This window comes from Camelus bactrianus, chromosome 16, assembly GCF_048773025.1.
Source record: "Camelus bactrianus isolate YW-2024 breed Bactrian camel chromosome 16, ASM4877302v1, whole genome shotgun sequence".
In the NCBI taxonomy this organism is placed as follows: domain Eukaryota; kingdom Metazoa; phylum Chordata; class Mammalia; order Artiodactyla; family Camelidae; genus Camelus; species Camelus bactrianus.
The window spans coordinates 14,322,036-14,348,150 of NC_133554.1; the positions used below are offsets into that span (position 1 = coordinate 14,322,036).

General features: G+C 41.4%; 1 long non-coding RNA gene across 2 annotated transcripts in view; it reads right to left on the bottom strand.

Moving 5' to 3' along the window:
• Nucleotides 1–286: 286 nt before the first annotated feature.
• LOC105065842 (uncharacterized) overlaps nt 287–26,115 on the bottom strand; it is a 135,910-nt gene continuing 110,081 nt past the window's right edge. The window contains exons 4-6 of one of the 2 annotated variants that reach the window (XR_012499460.1): nt 25,416–25,520; nt 6,134–6,317; nt 287–5,051 (exon numbers count right to left, since the gene is read on the bottom strand). This is a non-coding gene — a long non-coding RNA (uncharacterized LOC105065842). Of the gene's footprint in view, nt 5,052–6,133; nt 6,318–25,174; nt 25,521–26,115 lie in introns of those variants that run through there. The other variant, XR_012499461.1, reaches the window with a different exon arrangement.

The window sequence follows — 26,115 nt, forward strand, 5'->3', positions numbered from 1 at the left end:
TGCTCACCTCTCTTTCCGCTGAGAGAATCCTCAGACCTTTGTTCCCAATGCTTTTGTCACTCTCTAATGTCCTCCTCCACTTTTTATTTTATCCAAAACATCTCCATCCTTTTTAGAAGTCTTGCCCTCCACTACCCTACCCCCAACCTGAGCACCTTCCTGGGACTCCAGAGGCAGATGGAATCTGCCTGAAACCAACCAGGTGGGAAGTAACGTTTGATTGACATTTCATTTGAAAGTCAATCTTCTCAAAAAGGAGGAGGAGAGAGAGGAGGCGGGAGGGAGAGGTGGAAAAATTAGAAGAGTGAGATTGAGAGAGAGAAAATGGAGAAACAAAATGAAGGCGAGGGACACCAGCTGTGAGAGGAAGGGAAACATCATGGGGGGGAGATTAAAGAGCAATCTCAGCACACAGGGAACATGTCAGCAACCATCTACATTCTCTTAAAATGACATTCTTTGTGATTTAAAGAATAATGGAAATAAAGCAGTATATGTACATTTTCCAAAGTTTGGAAGATACAGAAAAGTGTAAAGATTAAAAAAAAAATTAATGTATATTACCCCCCACCAAATGCCCATAATATCACCATTCAAAATTAACCATCTTAAAAACAAACAAACAAAAAATTACCATCTTTTAACATTATGATGTATTTCCTTCCAGAATTTTCCATATAGATAGACAGATTTCCTACATGGTCGAAGTAATACTACATATGCATTTTACTACACATTCTTCTCATCTAGTATGTGTCAGTCGGATCATGTAAGGACAAGACACAGGACATACAAGGAGCTCATAATCTTGCTAGAGATGACAGCTGGACAGGTGGACCAACTAGGTCAAAACTCCACACCAAGCCTGTTAGTTCCCGAACTTCTATTTACTCATTTGTAAATGTATGTAATAATAGCACCTAAATGTTAGAGTTGCTGTTGACAATTAAAGAGATAATCCAAGTAAAACAGGAGAGCCCACCAGGAATGTCAAAGTGAATGCAGAGGCTGCCTTGAGTCACCTCATTCACCTATTCTACTCTTTGAAATGTGGATTAACTCAGTGATCTGCATTTAAAACTGTTCTTTAACTTCTTCATCCTTTTCTGGACTCATTCTGAATGGGATAATGGAGACCCCTGGCCTCCAGGAAGGGTGACCACGTTACATCACCTGTGACTGAGAAAGTCGAGGAAAGGGCAATGTTTGGCCTTAGGATTAATGCTCCCCACCTGATTCCAAAAAAATCCCAGGTTCTAGACAGCACTGTCCAGTAGAAATATATGAGCTAAAGAAGTAATTAAATTTTTTCAGTAGCTGCATTAAAAAGAGTAAAAAGAAATAGGTGAAATTACTTTTCATCGTGTATTATATTTATCCCAATATAACATAAATATTATTTCACATATAGTCAGTGTAAAAAATTATTAGGATAGTTTGCTTTTTTCTCAATCAAAACCTTAAAATCCATGTGTATTTTCGCTTACAGCACATTTCAATTTGGACTAGCCACATTTCAAGTGCCAATAGCCACATGTGGCTAGTGGCTACTGTGTTGAATAACACAAGTCTAGAGTCAAAAGCTGAAAGCTGAGGACTGACCAATTAAGCTGTAGAGTGAGTGGTCCTGAGCCCGGGGACAATATTGATTTTCTTCAGGTCATGTCAATGGTTTAATGTTGTTCTTAATTCAATAGAAAAAAAAAAAGGTTAAGACATTACAAACCATTTTATTTAGTGAACGTGGAGACACTACTTCGTTGAATATAGAAAGAAAAAGACGAAGTAAATTAGCAAGTTGAGACAGTTAAGAAGACATTTCAGTTCTAAGCCTCAAATATCTTGAATTGTCTTGAAAGTTGCCTTGATTTGCCATTTTACTTAATAGTATAGCATCTACTCTCAACCTCAAGTTTCTCGATAAATGTTTTATTTTAATATTAAATTTGAAGTCCATTCCCCCTAACTTCCTCACTTTGAAATCTGATTTGTAAACCTGCATAAGCAAATCAGATAACCCCACCCCTCACTTATTTTTATTCTACTTGAGCCAGTCACTTGACTGCTCTGGATCTGTTTTCTCAAACATAATGAAAAGATTGGATTAAATAACTGCTATGATTTATCACCTAATATGCAACACAATATATCTCAGGCTAAGTATTTTGCATTAACTATAATCCTTGCCACAAGCTTTTTTTTTTTTTTTTTTAATTGAAGCATAGTCGATTTACAATGTTGTGTTAGTTTCTGGTGTTCAGCATAGTGATTCAGTTATACACATACACACACACACACACACACACACACACACACACATTCCTTTTCATACTCTTTTTCATTATAGGCTATTACAAGATATTGACTATATTGTTCCCTGTGCTGTACAGTAGGACCTTGTTGTTTATCTATTTTATATATATAGGAGTTAGTATCTGCAGATCCCAAACTTCCAATTTATCCCTCCCTACCCTCTTTCCCCTCTGGTAACCGTAAGTTTGTTTTTTACGTCTGTGAGCCTGTTTCCATTTTGTAAATAAGTTCATTTGTGTCATTTTTTAAAATACTTCACATATAATTGATATCATGTAGTATTTTTCTTTCTCTTTTCTGGCTTACTTCACTTAGTAGGACAAACTCCAGGTCCCTTTGCCACAGGCTTCTGAGATAAGTATACACTACATTATCCCAATTTTCTAGACTGGGAAACTGAGGTTTAGAGAGCAGCTTACCCAAGGCGGAAGAGGTCTGTAAAGTGTCCCAGTCTATTGTGAGGGCTCATGAGAAACTTCCTGGAGAGACAACTGAAACCAAATCTTGAAGGATGAGTTGGGTTGAGCTAGGAGAAGATGCAGGTTAGAGGGGAAGGAGAGAGACAGACGGAAGAGGGGGAAGACTGGAAAGCCTGGGGTTGGTAAGAAAAGATTTGGCTGAAGAAGTAACCCCAAGGTCAAATAATGAAGAGTCTGGATTTCATCCAGAAGAGAATAAATAACTATTGAAAAACTTTAAACATGAGAGTGCCAAGCTAAGATTTGTTTTTGGAAACAAAGATGCCAAGAGACTTGTTGGGGGCATTGTGGTAATCCAGGCAAGAAGTGAAGAGGCCTGAATTAAGAGAAGCTTATCTGAAAACATCCTTTCTGTTTTGCATGTATCCTCTCTATCAGGGCATCAGCAAGGGAGACAGGGAAGTAGAGGAAATCACTTTTGCAAAATGCGGAGCATTCCTTTGTTACTGAGCAGATGACTTTTCTCAGCGTAGTCAAAGCTGAGAGAGGAGACAAGTGCAGTTCTCCAAACCTTCTCCTGCTGAAAGGTTCTAGGCAGGACTTTGTTCTCACAGGATAATTATTCCTGCCCAGATATAAACCAGTTTGCAATTTTATTGTTTCTCTTCCCCCAAGAAAAGGTTCAAAGGAGTTCAAAAGATATAACCAGCCAAGAAAATAGGAAGATTATTCTAGAATCTCTTGGTTCTGCCAAGACTATATAAGGGATTTAACAGTAATATAGATGAAGGTAATAGACTTTTATACCATTTCTACCACTGACTTTGACATTCATCCATTCTCTCATTCGCTTGCTTAATACCTACTGATAGTAACTATGATCAGGGTTCTGTACTAGATGCTATGATGATGGGGCAATACGCAACAGTGCATCAGAAATAGATCTGGTCTTCAAGAAGCTGAGACAATAAGACATGCACTAAATAACTGTAAGTTGTGTTTGAAAATGCCTAAAATGGGTATAAACTGAATGCTGTAGAATTGAAAAAAGATGAGGCTATCCCAGGTAATAAGGAACAAAAAGTTACTGGAGAAAAATTTTGCCTTTAACGTGAATGATAATGGATGTCTAAGATTCAGACTTGCAGAGACTTGAGGAAGAGCCATTTAGGCCATTGTTTCCCAAACTGGAGTCAAGGGTCCGAAAAAAGTCATTGGGAATTCCATGTGAAAAGGGTCCCTGGTTGCGCTGGTAATTTGCCTATTTGTTCTCAGATTAATGTCCTTCTCTCTCTCTGCCCTGTTCTGTATTACAAGAGGTTGTTCCTTGCAAATGACATTTCTCAGGCTCCCTCATTGATTTCTTTGTGGTTTGATTTGGCCAATGAAGGAAAGGGTGGCAGGTGAGGGGCCATGGAGAGGCTAGGTCTTCCCTTCTCCTTGTGTTTCAGGCAGTGTCTCCAGTTGTGGCTGCATCTTTTTTGTGGTTCCAGCTGCAGGTGGAAAACTCCTCCCTCTTTAGTCCCAGCTTCTGCTGGGCAGTCCTGGCTCTTGGGCTGGTGTGTTTGTTATCTATTGCTGCATAATAAATTACCTTGAAACTTTAGAGCTTAAAACAAACATTTTATTATCTCACACAGTTCCTAAGGTTTAGTAACCTGAGAGTGACTTAGCCAGGTGTTTCTGCCTCAGGAACTCTCATGAGATCACAGTCAAGATGTTGGCTGGGGCTGCAGTCATCTCATGGCTAGCGTAGGGCTGAAAAATTCATTTCCAAGTTCACTCACATGCTTGTTGGCACGGTATAGTTCCTAGCTGACCATTGGCCAGAGTCTTCAGTAGTCTTCCAGGTGGCCTTCTCCTTACAGCTACCTACAACATGGCAGCTTGCTTCTCTAATAGGGAGTTATCCAAGAGATAGAGATACCAGAATGGAAGCTGCAGTCTTTTTAATAACCTAATCTCAGAAGTAACATATCGTCATTTCTGCTACATGATGTCGGTCACACAGACCAAGTATGACAGAGTGCAGGAGGCGCCTACACAAGGGTGTGAATAATAGGAGGCAAGGATAATTCAGGGCTATCTTTGGGAGGCTGGCAAACACAATCCATCCTCAGGTCCCAAATGATTCAGGTCCTTCCCATATGCAAAATATGCTCACTTCCTTCCAAAGTCACCAAAAGCCTTATTTCATTATAGCATCAGCTTGAAGTCTAACATCTTATCATCTAAAGCAGGTCCAGATGCAGCTGAGGCTCCTTGGGTGTAGTTCCTTAAGTACAGCTCCTAGAGTACACTTCTTCTTCCCCTGTGAAACTAAAGCAACAATTTATTTGCACACCCCTCCCCCAATATACCCAACACACAATATGGTAAGACAGGTGTAACAGGGTAACTGCTATAGATATTCCTGATCAAAAAGAGGGAAAATGGCAGGCACAGAGGAGTCACTGGTTCATCATAATTCTGAAATCCAGTTGAACAAACGTTGAAGGTTCCTTGGTTAAGTCTCAAAGCCTGAGAATAATTCACCCTGGCTCTCAGCTCCATGTTCTGGAGTCTTGGTTCTGACCTCTAAATCTTCCTCCTTTTTTTTAATGAAAGATAGCCCATGTTTACAGCTGAGAAGTTCTCTCAGCCTACTTCTTGTCTGTGGAACTTTGAGGGTCCCAAGGCCTCTTTTCATTTTGCACTCTCTCTATCCCTTTTGGTTCAAGGTGGCAATGTTTCTGCATACATACTTAAAAAATGTTATGAGTCATCTGTAAATATTATTGGGGTCCACTCCATTAGATGAAAGCCACACTTTCAAATATCTTTCAGATAAGCTATTTGCTACTTTAGACTTCTGATGAGATGACTGAGGGACAGTGTCCTTAAGCTTCCTAGGTGCTTTATCATTTTATTGAGAGAGTATGTGAAACATACCTTTAATATCCTTCGAGGGCCTTTTGTCTGACTTAATAGTATTCTGATGCACAACCTTAAATCTTTCTAAGATTTTAACAAAAGATTTTATAGTCATACCCTTGGCTTCATCTTAGGACCATGTTTTACTAGCAGTGCCATGGATTTGTAGCTCAGAAGCTACATCTTAATTTTAGCATTGTTTGCCATTTAGAGAGTCTGAGAATCTTCAAAACCAGCAAATTATGTCTTCGTTTGTTTAACAGTTCTTCCCCCAGTTTGCCTCTCTCCTCTTACATTTTACTATAAGCAACAAGAAGTAACCGTTGCTTGGAAATCTCCCTAGCTAGATTGCCCAGTTCATTACACATAGTTTCTGCTTTTCAATTACTGCAGGCAACAGTGTTACTGAACTTTCTGCCATTATATAACAAGAGTCCCCTTTCCTCCAATTTCCAATAACATTACCTTATTTTTTTGCAAGCCCTTACCTGCAGCCATATCAAAGATCATGATGTTTCTATTAACGGTTTCTTCAAGTTTAGGCTTTCACTAACACTCTCCCCCAAATCCACTGTCCAGTTCCAAAGTTACTTCTGCATTTTAGGGTTTAGGATTTTGTTACAGCTGAATCCCACTTCCAGGTAGCAATTACTGTTCCCCTAAAAAAAAAAACTAAAAAAAATTTTTTTAAATGTTGAATTAGAATTTTTTTAAAATCTGCTTTTTCTTATAGTAATAAGATACTGCAACGCCACCAAACGATCATTAGATTATCGGTCTTGGCTTAATTTTCCCAAAGGCTATAGAAAATAAAATGCCTTAATCTTGAGGCACTTTGAGAAGTACTGAATGAACTTTGCAGGTATTCACCTTTGTAAGACTCCCTCTGTTTTCTAGATGGAAGGGGTAGAAGAAGAATAATTTCCAAAGTCCTTTTTTTTTGTATATTCAAATGCAGATCAAATGCATAGCCATGATCAAAGAGATGAATTACACAAAGAATAATCAAAAACCTAAAAATGTACACATCTTGAATCACTAGTAAATGACTTTGACAGTTTCAATTCAAACAATTTCATACTTTATATTTATACCTTAACCTTTTAATATACTTAAAAAAAAACTTAAATGCAAATATTTAGAAAATACACAAAATGAGCAGGTCTGCTTTTAGAAAAGAAAATATGAGTAAACCAGATTGAGAATATATGATTTTTTAAACTTCATTTATAAAGCAGCTGCAGATATTCTTCTTATTTTACTATTAAACATAGTTAACACAAAGTATTAGTGTAGGCTTGTTTTCATTCTCTGTGCAACTCAAAGCAGTGGTTCATAAAGGACCACAGCCTATTTGGATATGCTGGAATGCTACGTAGCTACCACCAGTGACAAGAACCTGGCTTATGTCCACATTTGGAAATGCGTACACAGAGTAATGTAAGTACATAGAGTAATATAAACAGAAAAGAAGAGACACAAAGTAGCGTATATACTGTGACTAAGTCATGTAGAAATGCATGTATGCATAATGTAGTGTGGTGGAAAGGAAAGCGGGGAATCAGAAGAGCTGAGTTCTAGTTATGACTGGGCCTTCACTTGGCTGGGTATCCACATCTAAGCGATATAACTGCTTGTTCTCAGTTTCCTCTTCTGTGAAATAAAGAAGGTGATCTCGACTGATTTCAAGACCACTCTTAGTGCTAACATATAGTGATTCCGTAGTTCAGAGATTTGTAGTGACATAAATATAGTTTCCTGTTTATTACCTTCTTTCTGGGAAAGTTGTTTAGGTTAATAATAATACTAAAGGGATATCACATGTCTTTAGTAAGACCTGGCAGAGGAATAATATTAATCAATAAATAAGATTCACTGATAGATAAATATACCACTTGCTTTAAACTTTGTTTAAAAAAAAAAACAAAAGCAATAGCAAGTCACTGAGGGTTTTGGAGTAGAAAACTGGCATGATAAAAGTAGCATTTTAAGTCAGGCAGTGGTGTGCCTCTTATCTGAAAACAAGGGAGAATGAAGGCAGAGTGATCCATTAAAGGGCGACTGACAATATACTAGGCCTGAGGTAGTGAGGGCTCGAACTTGGGAGAAGGCAGTCATTTACTTATTGGCACTTATGGACCCTTACTGTGTGAAGTGCAGAGGGAGCAAATACACTGTGAGTACACAATTATTCTCCATCTCCTTTCCCAATGTGTCCTCACAGAACTTATCATTACCTGAAAATATAAAGATTTGTTTGTTTGTTATTTTACTGTCTGTCTTACCCTCCAGAATATAAGTTCCATGAGGCACACAGTACCATAAGTATAAGTACTCAAAAGATCCTTGTTGAATTACAGAATATGTGAAAATTATATTGAATCTTACAGGCAGAGTCAAGCATCTTTTCTGATACATTTCTATGGCCTTGTAGCTTCAGGCTAATTTAGCACCAAAAGCCTCTTACAAGACCTTCCTGCTATGTTCATGATAAAATTAACTTAAGATATTATTCCTATAACTGCCTTCCTTTCAGCCTACTACTAAATATTTCCCCATAAATTCGCTTCTCTTCTGTTTAGAAATTCTTCTTTCTCTAATGCAAATGAAGCTGGAAGAGAGAGATGATTACCTGCGCTTTACTCTCAGTGCTTCTTTCTGAATTACCTGTATCTAGATATTAGTTATTAATTTAATACAATGGTTAAATACTCATTAGCTTTTCCCTTGCACTTCAGTTTACAAATTTAGTTGAAGATAAATAATACCAAACACTTTCTCTCTCAAAGCTGTTGGGAGATGTGACGGAGGGTGAGAGCCAGGGTGGAGAGCTCAGAAGTTCCAACAGTTAGCAATGGTCTCTATCTACTCTGGTCTCTGTGATTTTTACAACTCCCCACTGTGTTCAGCTTCAGAACTGCTCACCTCAGCCATGGGACTCGAACACTCCCTTCTCTGAGCAACACTTGAATCTGATTCCCTTAAAAATAGTAGCATTTCACATTTGTAGAGCACGTATATGTTTACAAAATTCTTTTTACTCTCATGATCTTACTTAAGTCTTATTTAATCTCTTTGTTCCCAAACAGATGATTACTTTTTTTCTCTAGAACAACAAAGAGGAAAACTAGATGTGGAAAAAGGGAGTTTATAGATAGTGAGTTATAAACTGACTAAACGCTAACATTGTCATCATGATGAGACCAAAGCTGTTTTGTTTGGCTCAGGTTCCTCACCCAGGATGGAATTGATTTATTACCTTCCCAGGGCTGGTTTTTTTCCTTTGTCCTCTGCTGTCTGGATCATCCATAATTACTTGTGTTGGAAGGCTGACACTACTCCAATGACTACTTGTCTCTCAGTCTGTTTGGTACCTGGCTCCGTCTTCCTTGCAGGCTGGAAACTGGAAGCTCCTCATTGCATTCCCCTTTACAGGTATCTCTATTAATTAGCTTGCCCTTATCACCTGTTAGGGGCCTATTGCTGACTAAGAAGTAACTGATTCTTCCTTTTGTTCTGATACCTCTCCTCTAAACTATTTTCTCCTATTCCTCTGAACTCAAACTATTTTTATTATTTCTTCCTGTTGTTTTTCTGGTACTTCCTGCAACTACACTTGTTGATTCTCTTTTCATCTTGCATGCGGGCAGCTGATAACCTTGTTCTGTCCCCATTATCTCAGGTTAACAATTCTACCTACTTTCTTGGGTATCAATCACTCAGGTGCCCTGGGAAACTGTGACTTCCCAAAGTCATCTCATTACGTTTTTACCAAGGCCAGCCCAATACCTTAGGGATCCTACCAGTAACAAAATAATAATTACCATTACTGAGCACTTACTGACATGTAGTCCAAGGCAATCTGCAAAAATGATTTCATTTAATCCTTCACAGAACCCTATGAGGTTAAATTTGAGAAGGTGGGTCAACAGAGGCTTTATTTGCATGACTGTAAGTTAAACTATATCCAAAAGACAGTAACTGGATATGTTGGGGTGTAAGACTAGTCCTACAGACTAAGACCCTCAAATCTCAGGAAACACTTTATGGAGATTGTACCATACGTAGAAAAAACTTTTCCTGCATGGAGAGAGAGGTAAATCCTGGTGGACATTTACTAAATGGAAAGACTGCAAATGAAACTGACACTGATATTTCTTCTGAAGTCAGTTATACTGGTGACCCCCAACCAACCATACTTGCCAGCACTTATACCCTTATGTAGTCCCTGCCCTTCCATCAGAGCTGGACCTATGACTGGCTTTAAGGGTTAGAAATGGCAGAAGTGACACTGTGTCTGTTCCAAGTCTAAGCTTTAAGAATGTCTGGTAGCTTCTATTTCTTGGCTTTCAGGAACCCTGGGCGCCATTTGATAAGAGGAAGAAGCCCTGGGACTACACAGTGAGAAGGAGAGGTATTGCCTTGCTAGCATCCCAGTTGAGTCTGGCCTTCCAGACATTCCTGACACGGTGTCAGACATATGAGTAACCCTGGAGATTCCAGCCCCAGCTGCCATCTGACTACAACCATGTGAGAGACCCAAATGAGACCAATGGAACTGACCAGCAGAGCACCAACCAGTCAGCCCACCCAATCATGAGAAAAAAGAAAAAAAAAAAAAAAAAAAAAGACTGTTGATTTGATTTAAGCCACTACATTTTGGAGTGGTTTATTAAGTAGTAATAATTAACCAAAATATTACTAATATTAATAATGGTAGATGTTATGGTTGGTTTGGAGTCCCATTAGTTAATATTAGATCAAGAGGCTTAAGACTATCAGAATCCTACCTCAGACCACAGCCATGCCCCAACCTTCAAGGTCTGGAGGAAGAAATATACACGGGAGACAGCAGCAAAAGACAACAAGTAAACCTGAATTTTAGCTAGGCTTGCGCTCTCTGGTAAGGTGGTCTGCGGTCACATGCCTAGAACTGGAGGCTTACAGGACCTTTTCCAGGGGCAAAATTAAAAATATCTAACCACCAGGACAGCGAGGACCTTGCCTAATCAAAACGGACACTGGCTGAACCAGGCTGCACCTTCACAGTGTAAATATAGCCTAGCTGTTCCCTCTCTCTAAGCCTGCGATCAGTGTCACTCAGTCCCATAGGGACCAAGGGAGAAGAGCCCAGAGGGATCCATACCCATGTGCGTAATCCGAGCACATCACGCGTGACCTTAACCTTAACTGCTGGGAAAAATGGCCTGGTCTGTGACTGAGAATCTAACCAACTACAGATTGACTACTACTCTCATGGAGGCAGAGGAACACCAAGGGTGATAAGGAAGAAACCGTGGAATTTCCCCTTCCCTAGACCCTTTACATGGAATCTCATTTAATCCTCACTGAAAGGCAGATATTTTTCTTGCCATGTTACCCATGAGAAAATTAAACACTAGAGAGGCTGAGTAACTTGTCTGAGGTCACACAGTTTGTAAGTATTAGGAATTACAGGGGTGGGGTGGAGAAGGTCAGTAAGGAGAGATGGTTTTTAAGTACAGTGCATTGTGAAGTCACTCACACGGTCATCCGTTTTTTGTTCAAGTGAAAAACAAAGTCAAATGCAAGTGCTGTACCGTTAAAGGCACCCAAGGAAACAGGGCCCAAAGTCACCCTTTTTTGTGGCTTGATTATGGACCAGGTGGGAGGAAGGCATCTCTCTCGACTTCAGCAGAGAAGTGGCTGCACACTGGCTGTGGTTAGTGATATGAGTCAGTGAATAGCCACTCAGAAATGCATGTCAAACCTCCCTTCCCCCCGTATCCTTCAGAGATACAGAAGGGACCTGAGCTTCCAACAATCGCCTTGTGGAGGCTGCTTCCATCCATATTACCCAACTGTACTGTCAGACTCAAGTGGCCTGGAGAGATGTGCGTTACACAAACACTACAGCTCTGACAGAAAACTCTATGTTTGTTCCACCCCCACATTCTCCACTCAAGTTCCCAGAAGTTTGCAATTATCCTCAAAAGACATTTCCAGACAAAGCTTACTCAGCTTTGGTTTTCACTAGAATGAGATTGTTTTGTTTTGTTTTGTTCTTTTTCATCTCTTTAAACTTGGTTGACCATTCTCCTTCAACTCCTAGGCTGGTGTATAAAGGCCAGTCATGAACCACACACCTGCTCCCATTCACTCTTCACCTGCTTGTTCTTTCTCTCCTCATCCTGGATTCTTGGCCCTATTTGCCAGTTAGATATTTGCATCTCTGTCTTTCTTTGTGTCAACCCCATTTCTTTCTTCACTGGACTCCACTTTCTCTTGCAGGCTGCATGGACATTGACCTCTTGCCCAGTTTTCAGTTGTTCTAACTCCCCTGGCTTGGTGTCCTATATTGACTTAACTGAGAGTCTTCATACTAAGCCCTAGTATTGCAGAATTCCACCAGCCAACTGCAGCTGGGTGGCATCTACTGTCCAAGTCCTGTGCCTTTGGAAAAAAAACTACCTAACAAAAACAATGGCAGAGGAGATGGAAGAATTGCTTTAACCTGCATTTGCTGGCACTGCCTGCCAAATTTCTACTTGCCTGCCTCTGCACCCCTTTCCTTCTGGCTCCAAGAGATTTAGGAAGGATTAAAAATATATATTCTTTTTTTTCTTTAAAAAAATATTCTTGGTTACAACTTTGGAAAACTGTTCAGCAGTAGCTACTAAAACCAAACACATGCATATACTTTCACCAAACAATGCTACTCTTAGATATATACCCAACAGAAATGCATACATATGTTCACCAAAGGATATATACAAGAATGCTCATAGCAGGACTATTCATAACAGCAAAAAACTGGAAATAATCCAAATGTCCAACAGCAGTGGAATGAATAAAGAGAAGTATATTCATATAATACACTATATAATGATGAAAAAAATACTACTGCAATGCACAACATGAATGAATCTTACAAACACAGAAAAGCCACACACAAAAGAATACATAATATATATTCCATGCATATGAAATTCTAAAACAAAAAAACAGATCAATGTTGTTACAAGTCAGAAAAGTGGTTACCATAAGGGGAGTGGTAATCAGGTGGGGATATGAGAGGATTGGACGCTGATAGTGTTTTGTTTCTTAATCTGAGTACTGATTAAACTAGTGTGTTCACTTAGCAAAAATTCGTCCAGCTGTACACTTAAGATTCATGTATTTTCCTATATATGGTATATGTGAATGAAGTGACAGAAAGAAAAACTTCCTTGCTTTCTCCTAAAAATGTAGTTGTGAAGGACACTCAAGGTTAGTGACTGGGTAAATGGGGTTTCCTGTGTTTCTACTAGCCATTTTGGAAAACCTGGCAATTCCTATTAACCTAAAAAAACCCCTACAGATTTCTCTGCTGTAATGGAAACATTCCCCACAACCTCCAAGTGAACATCACGATGTTTGGCAGGATGTGATCAGTGGTATGGCACACAGCCAACACTATACAGGTTCCCAGGTGGAACAGAAGGAACATCACTGTGGGCCTCCAAGAAGGATTCAGGGGGATGTTCTGGGATGAATTAACCAGGTTGGTTGGATAAGACAGCTTGCAGGCTGCAGAGCATGGGGTCATGGCAAATCTGGACAAGGGGTGAAGCGGGAATAGAGGACCAAGGAGATTATTTTAGTGAATTACCTAGCCAAAGAAACAGGCAGAGCAGCAGAGGCTAGGTACAGGACACCAGGATGAAAATGGAGACCATCGGGACAGCGCAAGTGGATTTGATAGAGGATGGAGCACGGGAATGAGCTGTGTGTAGGGCCCTTACAGTCTCCACAGATTGGGAGAGAACTGTGAAAGGGCTGTGCTGTTTAAAACAAAAATTTTATAATCTTTCCACTACTCTACCCAGCCTCCCTTTCTAGGCTCTTCGTTTGAGTGACATCCCTCGCTCATATCCTACCTCCAGGCTCTCCTTCAAGCTTCTAGGAATTTGGTTCCTTTAACATTTCTCAGACTTCTATGATTTGGGCATCTCCCACTGTTTTGGGTGAGAAATTCCACACATTAACCAACAACCTCCTGACCCCTCCCAGGTCAACCATACCCCTCTCCTTCAGTCACCACCACCCTCCTGTGGGCTGGGGGAGGGGGAATCCTTCAGAGAAAAAACAAGAGCAGCTAGAAGCTAGCAAGCCTAGTGCCTCAGAACTCAAGAGCATTCCTTTGCTGCTGGAGTCACAATATACCCTCTCTGATTCTGCCCCTGTTCTAGTCTATTCCCTTCCAGACTATGTTATTATACTTGGTAAATCCATGCAAACTGCCATGAGAGGCTTATAACAAAGTCCACTAGTGGCCATCTTCCACACCGGGAACTCCTCCAGGCCACAGTCCTTTCTGCCCCTTTTGCTCCTATTTATTAATTGGCTCCCCCTGCTTTCCCACCATATTGGCTCTACACCTTGGCCCCGCTCTAGGACAGTGAGAGTAACAGGCACTCTCTCCTGGTCCCTATAGGATACCACCCTATACGGCCACCTTTGTTCCATTTTATCCTATCAGGAGAGAGTAAGCAAAATTCCCTTGTTTCTATGGTACTACTTGCTGCTTACCTGGCTATTTGATATTCTCTTTCCTAAAATGTTGCACACTAAGATCTGAACCAACAGCAGTGATAAAGGGTAGTGGAAATCTGCATTTTGGAAACTGATAAAGTAAGTTTAAATTTCTGGATCTATCACCTACTAGCTAGGAGACTTTGGACAAGTTACTTGACCTTTCTAAGCCTGTTTCCTCATTTGTGAAATAGTGATCTAGTCTTGCAGAGTTGTAGGAAAGATTAAGTAACACTATGTGAAGATAATGAAGTAACATTATGTGAGGCTTATATGAACTACTTAATAAATGTTTGTTGTTATTGTTGGAAGATCTGTTATAAGATATCCTCCTTTCCAGTTACTGAATAGCGTTAAGGAGTTCAGCTGACCTGAAAAATAAAATGCATTTGCTGTGAAGTACACAAACGAATCCCTTTCTATGAGTGTCCACCAAGAGAGGCATAAACAGTAAGTTCATCAAAGAAGCACATTCTGGGTTACCAGGAGGAAAAGGCAGGGGAGGGATAGATTGGGAGTTTGGGATCAATAGATATACATCACTATATATAAAATAGATAAATAACAAGGACCTACTGTATAGCAGAGAGAATTATATTCAGTTTCTTGTATTGAGCTGTAATGGAAAAGAATCTGAAATATATATATATTTATACATATATATAACTGAATCACTTTGCTGTACACCTGAAACTAACACTGTAAATCGACTATACTTCCATAAAAAATAAGAATTTTAAAAAATAATTTTAAAAAAGCACATTTGGAGGTGCAGAAGAATGCAATTCAAGAATACAAATTAAGCACCAAGATCACATTATGCATTAAAAAACACAAATATTTGGGGAAATGATAGAATCAAGAAAAAGTCACAGTCCTAATACACAGCTGATCTCAATAAATGGCTGTTGACTATGGAAGGGCCTAAGGGAAGGTGGCTCCAAAGAAGTCTATGTCCAGTCTACCTACATAGGATTCTAGAAAGAAATTGTGTGCACGTTGGATGTGGCAGCAGGCTGAAGCTGAGAGAACAAGGCAGTAGTAAGAAATGCAATGCTTTGAGCAGCAATAAGACAAAGGCCAATTAATCCACAGAAGTCAAGAGTGAGTAAATAAATATCAGAGGGCAGAACCAGATAGGATGACCAAAGTACATGTAAACAATCTGCAGGGAGGAGAGCTGTTGAACAGACAAACAGCTGGCGTCAGAGAGGGTCACAGGCAATGTGGAAGAGGCAGAGTTGGAGGGAGAACACACAGTACCCAGACTCAGCAGAGAAGGACTCTCGATACGGAAGCCAACACACTCTCTTAGCCTCAACAGCCATTAGTTTCCTTACCCTGGTGAGAAGGCATCTGTAGCAAGCCTGGTCTGTAGTCTTGCTGGTAATAGTGACTGGTTGGTTAGGAGTGGGGGGGTAAAACTTGACAAAGTTCTCTGGAAAAGTATTTCAGGGCTGTCTTCATTGCCCTGGGATATGCAGGATAAACCCTGGATGCAGGTTTATCTGAGTGTCATTGATGGAAAAAGAGGACTTGACTAGATCGCAGATCTGATCAGTAAATCCCCACGGGCCGGCCTCAGGTCCACAACCTTCCTAGATAAATAAAATGGCAGGAGGGGAGGGGATAGCTCAAGTGGTAGAGCGCATCCTCAGCATGCAGAAGGTCCTGGGTTCAATCTCCAGTACCTCCTCTAAAAATAAATAAATAAATCTAATTACCACCTCCCCCAACAAATAAAATGGTAGGATTATCCATGGTCTCTTTCTGAGAAAAACATTTAGTGTGCCTAGCAGTAGTGTGCCAAGTATAAAGAGTCTAAGAATGTCAATCTTAAAGCCCCTGAAGGAATCTGTTGTCTGGTGGTGTATCAATTTTCATATAGATGAGCTAAGTGCCACAGGAAATTTGGGAGGCCAAGTGACACTGTGAAAAATACATGGGTTTTAGTGTCTGACAAATCTAGTTCGAATTCCAGCTTTACCACTTAACAGCTGTGTGACTGCACAAATTATTAAACTGCTCTGAGTCTCAGTTTCCCCAACTATAAAATGGAGACAATATTTACTGGAAAGAGTTATGAAAGTTAACTGAGAGAAACACGTATTTCACTATGCTAGACACAGTGAAGCTAATGGCACTCAATAGGTGGGAATTGTTTTTCCTTTCTGCTGATTTTTAGTGAACAAAGCCATACCTTGTATTTGTTATTGTAAATTTCCCTCGATCTAGAAACCTACTTGAACTTTTTAGACATTCTTACAGCTATCTGAATCCCAGATGTTCTGATAAGAACATAAAAGAATTTGTAACTACAGTGTGTAACTGCAGAATAATTGCTCCTCAAAAATGTCCAAGTCCTAATCCATCTAACTTGTGAATATGCTAAATATGTTTGCTACCTTACTTGGCAAAAGGAATTTTGCAGATGTGATTAAGGTTAATGACCTTGAGATGGGGAGATTAATCTGGACTATCCAGGTGGGCCCCAAATGATCACAGGAGTCCTCAAAAGCAGTGAACTTCTTCCGGGTGAGGTCAGTCAGAGGGAGATGTGACTCTGGAGGGTCAGAGGTATATGTAAAGAGGACTCAACTTCACCATTACTGCCTTTGAAAATGGAAGAAGGTACCGTAACCAAAGGAATGCAGGCATCCTGTAGAAGCTGGAAAAGGCTAGGAAACAAATTCTTCCCGAGAGCCTCCAGAAAGGAATGAAGCCCTGATGGTATCCTGACTTTAGTCCAGTGGGGCCTGTGTTGAACTTCTAACCAACGGAGCTGTAAGATAATAAATCTGTCGTTTAAGCTACTAAAAGTGTGATCATTTGTTACAGCAGCAATAGAAACCAACATCTACAGGCACCAATAATGGCTCAGGACTATGGGGATAATTGACAGCATGGCCGTCCAGTTAACCAATTGATGATTCATAATAATCAAGCAGTAAATATTCACGCTATGATGAAAATGATCTTCGTAACACCTCACAAATATTCTTCTAAAGTCATATTTATTTTTTTCTCTTAATCTTCAATTTTAAAAGGCAGATGTGGCCAAGCAGATCTGGCCGCCCTAGCCCAAGGGAGATAGGAGGGCTTTCTTGAAACTCAGGGTGAAAAAATAAGATATGGATGGCAGGAATTGTAGACTGAGCCTCAGCTATGTCTCCACTCTGACTTCATGCATGTCAGGACATTTCCATAGGGGGCTGACCACAGAGGAAGAATGTCCTTCACGGGAAAAATAATAACTGAACTCCTCGGAGTTCAAGTGCTAGCCTCAGGCTCCCCAAAGCAGAGACTTCCAAGAAGTGACAATTCACTCAAGTTACCTTTACTAATAAATGATTTGTACAAAGATACATATTTTTGGAAACACAGGGAAGGATGCGCAATCAGGATCAGGAAGAACAGGAATAGGAGGGTGGCTATGGATTTAAGGTAGTTCCAAGATCTTAGCCACAGATTTTGTGAATCTTTACTCTTGAGTGACTCAGCCACTCCCACTGTGTCTGCCACACTCTCCACTCACTATTGCCTGGCTTTCTTAATCTACTCTGTGTGTCTTTTCTGCATCATAAGTTCTGCTTATTCATAACCTGGGTTACTCATAACTTGACTCAGTCAAACCTTTGACTCATTCAAGCTCTCTCCTGACTTCCCCAACTTCTCTTAACCTTATAGCCTTTCAGCTTTATTCATGCATTTTTTTCATAAATTTGAAAAATTGCTGTTGAGCTCCTACTGTGTGCCCCCATGCTGATTATTGTTCGGTCAGAGAGAGAAACATCAATCAAATAATCATAACAGTGCTTCAGGTAGATTTTGATTGCCTCAGATAATTTGTTTAAAGCAGTCCCAGGGATCAGTTACTGGACGCTCTATGGCCTGAATGTCTGCTTTCAGGAGCAGCAGCAACAGGCTGTCATGTTTATTACTAAGACACTCCCTCTTCTCCAACGTCCAGACAGAGCTGATTGGACTAAGAGTTGGCATTTGACCAAGGACAGTTAATGGAGTGGCTGGCCAGCAACCTGCAATTTAACCCAAATTATTAAGCTTCCCATAGAAGGAAGAAATTATAGTGTAGCAGACATACAGAATTGATAAGTTTACTATTGGGGGATAAACCTTACATTCCAGAGCAGTAATCTAAATGTGGAAAGACTTCATCTATAGGGAACTTTCTCATTTACAAGATGGAAAGTTAGAGGGCACTTATTTGATTCAGGGACTCTGAGGAGGAAGCAGGGCAGAGGGCAGGAGTGGTTTTGAACATAACACAGGGCAGGGTTTGTCACTCAAACGATGGCCAGAGTGAGGCTTAGGGAAACTCTGCCAGGTTCCTTCCAAGGAAGTTGTCAGCCTTGGGTAGGAGCAAATCCATGCAGTGTGCTTCCCAGGGCTGGCTGGAAGAAGTGGCAGGAGCAAGAGGTCTTTGAATTCTCTGAGACAGTCCTCAGTCTGAGCCTGAGTGCCATAGGTTTCAACACAGCGCTGGCTCTCACGCCAGATTCAGGGCCTTCGTATTTTCAATGAAATCTTTTAGACAAGCCATGGTATGCAAAGGCACCACAGCCACAACCATAGCACGTGACCTAGAGCTTCCCTGCTGGGACCCACAGATAGGCGTTTATATGGAGAAAGTCAGATTGAGGGGCAGCGCCCTACATGGGTTGGCAACAAAGTTGGCATGGCTTAACTGGCTATAGGTGCTGTGTTGTGTTACTGATGTGGCTGGAAAAGAGGTAAATCCCAGGGGTATTGAATAGTAACAGCATTCTCTAGAAGGCAGATTGACTAAAGGGCTGGTGGTTCCTGGGAGTTTGTGTATTTTGGGTTTTGGAACAGGATACTGGCACATTTGTTCTGCTGTCTGAAGATAAGCTTGATTTTGAAATAAAAACACACAGGGAACTAAAGTTCCTTTGATACCATCTGGTATTGTGTCCCAAACCTGACTTAGAAGTATCTGATGTTGGTCCATAGTTACTTGAGGTAACGACAGTTCATGCTGACCCCAGCCACTGTCCTGGGACACAAGCAGGGATCCAGGAACTGTAACTCTGCCATGAGCAGGAGAACAATAACCAACAAATAGGAGACACTAGAATTCACCGTAAAAGCCCAGGAGTTGGGCAGAGATCGGCATGACGAGTACTTCTGGAAGACCTCTGGCTACTAGAGACCACTGGCATCCACTCCCCAACTCTGCACTACTCTTTAGAGGCCAACTGGTTCAGCTTTCTTGTGTGACTGGTGTTAAGTACTAAGGCCCAGAAAAGCCGAGTAACCTTGTGCTTTAATTAATGGTTGAAGCAAGAACAGGACTCACGGGATGATCTCTCTTTTAAACAAGGTCTGGTGGGGAACGATCACAGTGAGAGCTGAAAAGCAGACAATGAAACGTCTTAAGTATGAGCATCACATTTACGTGCATGCTGAGAACCTACGTGTTCAGTGGTTTCTTAGCAAGTAGTGATAATGTTGATAAAATTGGCCTAGATCCTCATTTAATCATCAAGTTGAGAAAGCCAGAAATCTCAGTGGCCCTTGATCCCCAACCCACATCCAGTCTATCACCATGTCTTGTCAATACCATCTCCTGTCCATTTTGCTCCCTTTTCTTCATAACCGCTCTGGTCTGAGCTGCATCTTCTCTTGCTTCGACTTCTGAGACAACTTTCTTATGGTTTTGCCATATTTCCTCTGCCTCCAATCTACTTTCGTCACAGCGGCCAGTGGTCTTCCCCGTCCTCTTTATTTATTTTTTATTAAATAAAAAATATTTTACATTATATATTAAATAGAAAATTAAATAAGAAGTCTATTTCTTAGAGCACTTTTAGGTTTACAAAAAACTGAGCACATAGTACAGAAAGTTCCCTATACCCCCTCTCTACTCCACTCCAGCTTTCCCTATTATCAGTATCTTTCGTTAGTGTGGCACATTTGTTACAATTGATGAACCAATGTTAATACACTATTATTAACTAAAGCCCATAGTTCATATTCTTTGTGCTATACAGTTAATGTGGATTTTGACAAATGCATATTGTCATGTATCCATCAGGAGATATCATGCAGAACAGTGGTAGTGCCCTAAAAAAGCCCCTAGGCTCCACGTATTCATCCCCTGAAACGGATCTTTTCAAAATGCAGATTTTACCCTGTCACTCCCCTCACTCAGCCTCACCTTGCACCATTCTCTTTATAGTTTTCTGTCTCCAACCACATAGATCTTTTTTGTTTCATTTCCTCAGACCACACTCCATTCTGCCTCAGAGTTTTGCTCATGCTTTTTCTTCTTCCTGAAATGCCCCTTTCTACCTCCTGGCTCCACCCCCAGGTCTTATCATGGTTTGTAATTATGTTCTATGTGTATGATTACTGGATTGGCGTCCTCTTGACTATGAGCTCCTCACTGGCAAAGATACGCCATTGTAGCCACAGTACCTGAAACATAACAGGTGCGGAATAAATATTTGCTGAATGATATAAATGAATAAATTAATAAATGAACAGAGTTTCCCTGATTGTGTGGAGCTTGGAAAGAGCAGTGAAGGTCTGCAATGATCGCAGAGGATGAAAGGGAAAGCTAATAGGAAACAAGTGAAAAGTTTTATCCAACAGGCTGAAAACACAGCTGAAAATCTGTAGATGCTTCAATCCATCAGATTGTGTCAGAGGAGAGAGCTGAACGGGTAGTCAGTAATAGTTTACATTTTCCACGGTGGAATTGTACCAGCAGTGACAAAGTACAGGGTATGGCATAGGCGTACACTGAAATAAACTGGAGGTGAAGATGTTAAATTTGAAAGGTCAAGGAAGCTGGCCACTGAGTAGGGGTTCCACAGACTCAGCAAAATCCCCCTCCCCAGAGGATGAAGAAATAAGCCAGGCACTTAACAAAATGTGAGGGTATAACCACGTTGGTAGATGACAGGAGAGAAGGTTACTAGCTGAACAGCATGGATCTCAGTGGGGCAGGTTTTTCACGCCTGCTGCTGCTCAGAAGCAATGTCTAACTTTGGGAGCAAAGAATGTTGCTAGTGCCTCTCTCTGTGTGAGGCAAGGAGGAATAAATAGCTTCTACTTGAAAGGACTGCAGGGGAAGTGGTAACCTCAGGGGGAAGCCAGGTTTCAGTTCAGGCTACAAGGTGATGGGAGATTAGCTAGGTTAGGTCTCTGGTTGCATGTAACAGAAATTAACTCTAGCTCTCTGCCGTCGGTGGTAGTGGAGGGTTGGGGGAATAACCATCATGGGTGAGGAGAGGTGCTATGAAGGTCTTTGTGACCTGGGAAGATCCCCCAAGAGGTGTTCACTATAGATTGTTCTGTGAAGAAGTGGAGAAAGTAGGAGAATTTGTTCACCGACAGGAGTTCCATACGACCAAAATAAATGTCTGGTGGGGTAAAGAGAAGCAGAAGTAGGGAGTTAGGGTGGTTTGTGGATTCCAAATTGTGGTGTCAGGAAGGTGGTATCTAGAACGGTAGCTAAAGGAGGAGGTGTACACACATGGTGACAGTCGTCCCATCTGTCCATTGCCTGAACTCCTGTTCCATTCCAGGTATCTGCCTGCTCCTGATTCATCATCACCCACTGAATTTGAGTTTCTGACCTCCCCCACCTCAACCTCTCCTTTGCCCCAGGACATCTCTGAGATCTTCGCCCTGCCTCCAGACCCTCCACTGCCTCCTAAGAAGCTGCATTCTGGATTATTTCTTAAATTAACACTCAGTGTATGAGTTTGACGTGACCCAGTCTGCCTCTTCAGCCCTGTCAAGCCCCTATTTATCTTTTAATTTACAAAATTATATTGTAATTATCTTCATATGTCCTCTCCAGTTCTAATCTGAGTTTCTTCAGAACAGGGGCCATTTTTAAAAAATTCTCGTTTCTCCCTCTAATGCTTAACACATTGCCTGTAACCCACACAGGGATTAGTTTGTTGGATGAATGACCGAATGAGTGAGTAAGTGGACTTTTTATCTACTATTGCCCTGTTCCTGTAGTCTAGAAATGTTGGACACAAAGAGGTGGCCTCTCTGTGAGACTCTTCCATTCTTGCCTACCCTTTTCCATGATTACTGATCTCCTGGCCTTGATTCGGTGCTTGCCAGACAGAGACCATCTGCTGGGCTAGACAAATCCAGCTCATGGGACACCCTGTCCTGATTCTTCCTGGCCTGCCTTCCCTACATGCTTCCAGAATATGGGCCTGATACATACGGTTTTTTTCCATTTCCTAAAATGATACCTCTACACAACATGGGTTGAGTCCTGATCCCCAAACACTTGGATTAGGGCCAGGATCACCTGGTTCATATTCCCCAGACTGACTCTTTTCCCACTCTCCACATTTCTATCATTCCTGCAGAGGGGACACCCAGTATACATGTATAGAATGGTTGACAATTTACATGGCCATGACAGTCACTGAAACCAGGAAAGTGATTACTTCTAGAACAGAAGGGAGATGGGATGAGATTAGGGACAGGCTACAGGGGCTTCAACTGTATATATATTTTATTTCTGAACATGGGTACATAAGCATTCACTATTCTTTATACCTTTTATAATTCTGAAATGTTGCCATTTAAAAATTTAGAATCAGAGGTACAGTTGTCCCTCAGTATCTGCGGGTGATTGGTTCCAGGACCCTCTGTGGATACCAATATCCATGGATGTTCAAGTCCCATGGTCGGCCCTCTAGCCTTGGAAGCAAAATCTGTGGGCATGGAGGGCTGACTGTGTTCAGCTTTTACCTTACTGAAATGCCTACAGGTTGATCTGGGAATAGAGACAACACTGCTGATGGACTCTTGAGGCCAAGAGGAATTCAATCAAAATGTTCAGCACAAAGAGGACAGAGGGGCAGAGGAGGACTCCTGGGCTCAGAGCCAAAATCTCAGACTAAACTTCAGTTTGACTATGAAAGCCTATGAATCTATTGTGTTTACCAGTGAAAAGCCTCAAAACAGGCAATTCCCAGATTGTTAGCTTATTTGTTGGTCTGTTGTCTGGAACTGGGAACAAGTTTTCCTATGGAAACAATATTACAAATTGTGGCTCTGCCCTCAAGGCCAGGCACAAAAGTTTACGGAACCCTAATGTACCTTAATACTGCATTAATACTACTAAAGACCCTGACCGATATTTGTAACAGTATTTCTGTGGGAAAGTGCATTTAGAGTTTTAGTGCCAGTAACACATATTCCTCAGCCCTGGGAGTCCTCTGGACTCTTGACCTTATTCCCACAGTGCTGATTCTTATCAGAATGTCCCCATACGTGGTGGTGGGCAGACTAGCTGCTTTCAGTTGCTACAGGATTCAAGCTGGAGTTCCAAGCAATTCATCTCCACTAAAATGATCCCAACTCCCACCATGTATCCTGGCCAATGATCTAAGTTGAGCTTCCCAAACACAAAATGGAGCCTCTTATTTGTACATGCCTTGCACACCCTATCATAAGCAGACACTTAAACTCTGTCACATTAGGGACCTCATTTGCATTTCTCTGGGACACCAGGAGTCCTCATTTCATGAGAGAAATGGTAGGGAAGACTTTGGGACTAATACAATCCCTGAAACACTGAGTGGAGAAGTAGGGTGGGTGGATAAGCCTGGGAGAACCTTTGAATAGGGACTAGCAGGCTGAAGAAAAGAATTCACCCTGATGTTGGTTAGAATAAGATGAAGAGTGCTTCAGGTTAGGATACTGACGGTTTTGTCAGGGAGAAGTATTCCTGAGGGTGATACAGAGGAGTGCACTCAAACACTCTCACTTGGGGAGCTCACTCGGAGAACTGAAAACTGAAAGATCCACATGGCATTCTGGGGGCCTAAAAACAGAACTATCAATTCTCTGTAGGCAAAATGTCTCGCCTACTGGCTATAAAAGTTATAATTGTGGGAAACCTTTTCATGACATCCAAAGTCCCAGCTGCGGTGGTGGAGGACAATGACAGGTGGTGGTCCTGGTGACCAGGAGAAGTGGTGAGAATTCAAAGCCAACTCTAGGAGAGCTGCAGAAGCACTGAAGGACAGCAGGTCCCTGGGACACTCAGGACGAGAGTAACTGTGGACAGCTGGGGCTTAGAGCCCTGGTATCACACAGGCTTATTCTGGGAACAGCACTCTTACTGGGAAACTATCTTGCCGCCATGTGTATAGTCTTGGTGGGACTATAAATCAAACTGCCTTGTTCTCCCACGCTCAAGGAGCTAAGCAAACAGGCTCTCCGGGGACATGAATCTTGAATGATGTGACCTAGACACTGAAAATCTGGTTGGCGCCCATTGTCCCAGCAGCTGTACCCTCAGACTGTCAAGGGCTTCCTGCCACCTACACCTCTAGAGATGTCCTGGTTCCTGTCCTTCTCTAGGAAGATTCCCTTGCTTTCGCATTAGTTCTGTCGGCTACCCGCTATCCTTCTAAAACATTAATTTTCTACTCATGTTTTCCAGAGTCTGTTTCCCTTGTGTACAACTGACAAACTGTAGCTAATACAGACCCTAATGGCAGAATGTTGATAAATTAGGGCAAACGGCTACTACAACCTGTAAAGCAAGTTGAAGCATAAATCTACTGAAGGAATAGTTATAGCATGTCATCCCCGCATACAAAATGATCATTCATATCATTGAGACATAGTGGGTTCTACTTTTACCTCAGAAAGCCAAGGTGGGTGGGTAGAGGGAAGGTTAACATAAACATTTCCCTAGGAGCAGGTTACCAATTACTAGCCCTGCACTATGCTATGTACTATGATGACATAATAATAACAATGGTTGTATTCAATAGTAACCATGGTTCTGTCTCATATATTTATAGATATAAATATATTTATTTATAGTAATAGAAAGATTTTTGGGAAAACAGGCAAATTGCAAAGCCATTCCTTTGTCATCGTTTAAAAGGACTGAATTAAGATTCAATGTTAGACTGAAAATAAATGAGACAAATGTGTCCGGAAGTGTGTCTGTTAATTAAACCAAACAATTGGCCAAATAAAGTGACATATGTTTCAAGTTAACTAGTTGACATTTTCTGTTTGCTCCACAATTAGCAGGCAGGGCAGCTGGGCTTGTCGGAGAAAAGGCAGGCTACTTTATCTACTGACGCCTGGTCCAACCCCACCAGATAGTCTGCAGGACCTCAGCCGTGGGGTAGCCTGGTTCTTGGGCTCACGAAGGGACGTTTCACATACCAGGGGAGCACAGGTTTGTGAGTTCCAGTCTTCAGTGATGGACTCAAGGGGGTCAGGCAGCTTTCTCTGGTCTAGCTGGTCTTTCTCTCACCTGATATGAGGCCACTGCAGTATGGACAGAAATTGAGAACATTCAATGTACATGTTGCCCCTGGATTTCTGTCTCTGAATGGAGGCCCATGACCCCACCACATCCTGGAAGACCCACTCCCTCTTCTCATTGTCGTATTTCTGCCACCATTACAGCTTGTGCCTCTCCTTACCCTAGCCCACAACCAAACTCTATCTCACCCATGATCTCGGTTTCCAGAACTATGGTTGAGTGTGAGAACTTCAGGGAAATGCTTTTGGACACAGATGTATAGGAGCCTCTCTACTGCACAAGTGGGACCATTCAACAGCTCTCATGTCCTGTGACAATCCTTCATGTATATTCTTTTCAGAGTTAGAGTCAGAGACCTCCAGCGGGTATAACTGACCGCCTCCCTTTTGTGACAGTTTTATCAGTCTCTTCCTCTCCTTCATCTCAGTCCCAGTGCCCTTTGCAGTAAATAGAGAATTCTGCCTCTTATAGAACTACTACAACTTCTACAAGTCCTCTATCCGAGCTCACTGTCTATTTCTACTGATCTCTGACTTCCAGCACAGGTCTTTACAAAATGAAAACTTTAAGAAGCCTGCACCTTCTCTGCAATTTTTC